A 4,623-nucleotide genomic window follows, 5' to 3' on the forward strand; every position below is an offset into this window, starting at 1 on the left:
AAGTGGTTATCAATATGAGATGAACTGCTAAGATGGAACTGTCTTGAATCAGGGAAACAGAAAGAACAACTCCATAATGACTCAGAATGCAACTCTGTTCCTTGAACTGTTGCCTGGTTCCCTCCCTCTGTAAAGACTTCAGCAGCCATTGCTACATGAGCTGAAAACTTGCACAGCACAGGACACAGCAAGTAAAGCAAAAAGACGACCTTCAGAATGGGAAAAGATACATTTAGGGTATGACTCTGACAAAGGATTGGTAACTAGAATCTACAGACAACTCAGTCAACAGAAGAGTAAACAATCCTGTCTACCATGGGGCAAGAGGTATGAACAGAACCTTCTCTGATAAAGACAAGACAAAAGGTTCACAAACATTTGAAAATAGGCTCATCGTCCCTTCTCAAAGGGCTCACTGGTTTTCAGGGTTGTTTTCCTGTCTGAGCAGGTCCTCTTCTCTATTTTTCTTCATCCTATCTCATCTGAATTGCTAGACATTGGGAGTAAGGGATATTAGCTCTACCAGAACACATGAAAATCTTCTGCCTCCCTTACCAGAGGATCAACTAACTTCTTTCTCATTCTAAACTGGGCACTCACATTTGGCTGTCTGGGGTGAGCTGAGGGGAGCTGGACAGAAAGAGGTTTTCACGTAGAAGTCAAGGGATCTAGAGAGAATATAAAGGAGAACTAGCTGCACACAGTTTTGCTAGTTCAGAAACTTGTTCTATTTAAAGAAGTTAAGAAGGTAATTACAACTTCATGTTGTGGTAGACTGTAAAAATGGAGGAAAAAATCTCATCTCTATGACCACATCTCTTTGCAATATGTGTTGCTGTTCTCTCAAACAGAAGTCAAGTTCATGACTTCACTCCTTAAATTTGAGATTGATGGGGCACCCTGCTTTTAACAAATGTGGTGCCCTGAGGCATTTTTTTTCTCTTTCTCTGACATAGAAAAGAGACAAATTGTCCCATCTGAAAGTTTCTATACAAGAGATTGGTAAACTTTTCCTTAAAGGGTGAGATAATATTTTACCCTTTGTAGGCCTTATGATCTCTGTCACAACTACTCAACAATCCTATTCAACAAATGAGCCTGGTTGTATTCCAATGACTTTTTTTTTTTTTTTAAATAAAAATAGGTATAATGCATGGGCCAGCCTACCTGCCAATCACCAGACAAATAAGAGAGACCCCTCCTAGCTAAGGAAGGCTCTAGTCGAATGTAGATGACTGCAGGCAAAAATAAGATCTGAAACAGACCAGAAGAACCACCCAAGTCAAGTCATACCTCACTTATACCACTTTGAGTTGGTTTATTTAGAAAAAGCCAACAGGTAAAAGTTTTCTTTTAGAGGATTTGTATGTTAATTTGTCTACAAACTCAAGTACCCAAGGAAGTGAGATGCTTGTTGATGTGTCAAAGAATACCGGTGCATCAACCTATAAAGTTTAATCGAGGACAAGAATAAGGAAGGATTCTCTCAAGAATGACCATAGCTTAATAGCTACTTCTCTGAGAACTCGACAGTCACCCATGGTGGCAACATCATAACCTTTTGGGAAATTTAAAATAATGATGACTAAAAGGCTTTTTGTTTATGATGTTTACAGAAATTTTAGGCTCCCTAAAGATACTGGGTAAAAACTGGTATTCTCTGGGAAAATGGAAAGAAGCTGTTCTGGGATCACACATCAAAGCAGAAATTAGATTCATGTGTTTCGACCTAGTTAGCCTCACTTCGATTGTAATATTGCTATTTGATATGTTGCTTCTCTTCCTTGAAATCCTAAACTGTGGCTGTTAAAACCTGTTTATGACTACATGCCATCCTTCAAGCCTGGAACAATCAGCCAAGGAGACATATGAGTTATTCTTTTAATGCCGGGATTTAGTATAAATCACAACTTCTTCTGTCTGTCTGGAAAAAAAAAAAAAGAAGGGGATCGGCGACGAAGATGACAGGGGGCCCCTGTGCTTAGTTACATATGATTTGGGACTCGAGTTAATAGCGTGAAATATATTCATGCAGTGAACTTCTGTAAATGTGAAATTTCTGTGCTTCATGATCAAAATTCATTGCCAATGGAAAGGTTTAAAATCAGAGAAAATGACTGGGGAAAAACTGCTTCCGAACCCAACCAGCTTCAAAAACAAGAGAAACATAAGGTAAAACTAAAAAGAATGACTTGGAATTAAGTCAGTTTAGTAAGTTTTTATTTCTCTCTTATCTCTCGGTATATATTACATAGAGAGAGACATACATAAAATCTTCATACATGAATATAAATCTATGGAGGAAAACTGTCATAGGAAAATGTAAAGCCTAAAATTGTACCCATATTCAAACAGCGTCATGGCAGCATTTCTGGAAGAAATCAACTATAGAGATTCAAATTATGCTGGACCTAGCCATAGGACTGCCCCTAAATGTCACCGTATAAAGTGAGTTTTAAAATCTTGGTTCAAATTCACGTCCCTTCCATGCTAACTTCTAAACTGGCACCAAAATAATTATCTTTTACTTTGAAGTAATTTGCAGATGATATAATTAAAGAAATGAGGTAGAATTGAAAAAGGGCCATTTTATGACTTTTAAGTCTTTGCACACAGTAATGAGAGTCAGGTTGACATGTGCAAACTCTGCTCCCCTTTCATCTGCAGACATGAATGTGCTTGAAACTGTCCTATATTCATTTCACTCATTTATTGCACACCTGTTTCTTGAGCACCTTCTCTGTGATAGGCATCATGCCAGGGGCTGGTGATGCAAAGGAAAATTTAACAATGAATAAAAGCAAAGCAAGCAGACAAAACAGACACCATCCTTGCCTTGGTGCTGCAAACAGTCTAGTGGAGGTGATGGACACTAATCCAAAAATAAGTAATTAAAAGTGCAAATGGTGATGTGTATGAGGGAAGAGAGGAAGATAGCTACGCAAGATTATGGTAGAACTTGAAAAGAGAAAGCTGTTTTGAGGAATCCATCTCCTGAAGGACCAGAGGAGGAAAGTACTGGAAGGGAGTTGCAATGGCAGGAAAGGGCATTGCAGGCTCAAGAAACAGCATGTGTAAAAGCCAGTCCTCCTCTTGTTCCAGCTACTTGGGAGGCTGAGACAAGAGAATCGCCTAAGCCCAAGAGTTGGGCTTAAATTTGAGGTTGACCATGCACCCTGCTTTTAACAAATGCAGAGGGAGTTGGAGGTTGCTGTGAGCTGTGACACCACAAGACTCTACCAAGGGCAATAAAGTGAGACTCTGTCTAGGGGGAAAAAAAAAATCCAGTCCTATGATATGAGGGAGAATTATGCCTATGATGGATTGAAAGAGTGTGCCACAATCTGGTTGTTCTTTATCATAAAATATCATAAAATGGTAAGGCTGGAAGGGCCCCTTGTGGGTACCCTGGTTCAATCTCTTCATTTGACAGGTGAGGAAACACACTCAGAGGAGTTAAGTGACTTGGCCAAGGTGACACTCCTAACGAGTGGTGGAGCTGGCATCAGAGCCCAGGGCTTCTAATTACCCTTTTAATTTTTTTCCGCCATGCCATGCTGATTTCTTCTATCCGTGTTAATGAGCAGGTCAAAATGCTATGAAATTAGCATGAAAGGTATTTGTATATAAATACTGCATTTAAAATAGTGCTATATAGCATAGACTATCCTTTACAGCTCATACCTACAACCTGTCAAGGCATTAGTCATAAATCACTAAATAAATAGCTTTTCATCATAAAAGTGTGCAGATCAAAACCCAAGATTGAGGCTTGCGTGAGTTAAAACAAATCCTATATTAATGGATTCTGGATTAATGACACTCTACTATATGTTGATTTATTACTTTATTCAGCAACTATAGTGCTGCATTTCAGGCATTGTGCTATTCCATTTTAGGGGACAAGATGCAGTCACTTCTTTCGAGGAGTCTACAAACCAGTGAATCTACTCACACACCACTTCTTCCTTCTTTCTGCATCTGAAAGCTGATGTGTTTGGAGGTAAGGTCCGGCATGAACAAAGATGAGATTTGTGGAGAGAGTTTTGGTAAATATGTTTCCCATAAGAAAATTTAGGACAGGTAACCGATCTCAGATGAGGATGGGTTTAGGGTGGAGAGGGTGGGGGAGTGGTGAATGGGAGGAGATTGCAGTTGTTCCTTAATTAGACCTTGGTTAGATCTTCAAATTGAAATTACTCGGTGTACTCCTATGACGGATTGCCTTGCTTTAGAGAGCTGGTGATGAAATCCAGCCATTGAATTACACTGAACTATAAACTTCATTTGTTCTTAGGTGCATGGTGATTTGCTATAATAATGATCATCCATTTGCCAGACAGCTGAGATTTTTTAAAAGCTTGATTGCTTTTGGCATTGCATTATTAGTCCTGGAAGAACACAACACATTTGCAGCAATTCTAAGCTTAAACAAGCTACAGTATCTATTGCTTACATGTGCTGACCATTTAAGACCTATGTCTTAGACCTGGGTGTTTTGTCTGGCAATTCTACAACAGAGTACACACTTTGATTTTTTCTTAACATCACAAATATAACCATCTCTGAATTTCAAGAAAGCTCATTTGAGCTACTCAGTCTGTCTTAAGGACAGAGGGCCAA

The 4,623-nt window shown here is 39.1% G+C and overlaps 1 protein-coding gene across 2 annotated transcripts in view; it reads left to right on the forward strand.

Annotated features, from left to right (window-relative positions):
* Positions 1 to 4,623, forward strand: part of LOC100965635 (cytosolic beta-glucosidase) — a 412,594-nt gene that overhangs the window by 326,307 nt on the left and 81,664 nt on the right. The window contains exon 6 of one of the 2 annotated variants that reach the window (XR_002774285.1): positions 3,900 to 4,003. The gene's annotated coding sequence lies outside the window, so the exon portion shown is untranslated. Of the gene's footprint in view, positions 1 to 3,899; positions 4,099 to 4,623 lie in introns of those variants that run through there. The other variant, XR_002774284.1, reaches the window with a different exon arrangement.

Source organism: Otolemur garnettii, unplaced genomic scaffold, assembly GCF_000181295.1.
Source record: "Otolemur garnettii isolate 467f Iridium unplaced genomic scaffold, OtoGar3 scaffold00069, whole genome shotgun sequence".
In the NCBI taxonomy this organism is placed as follows: Eukaryota; Metazoa; Chordata; class Mammalia; order Primates; family Galagidae; genus Otolemur; species Otolemur garnettii.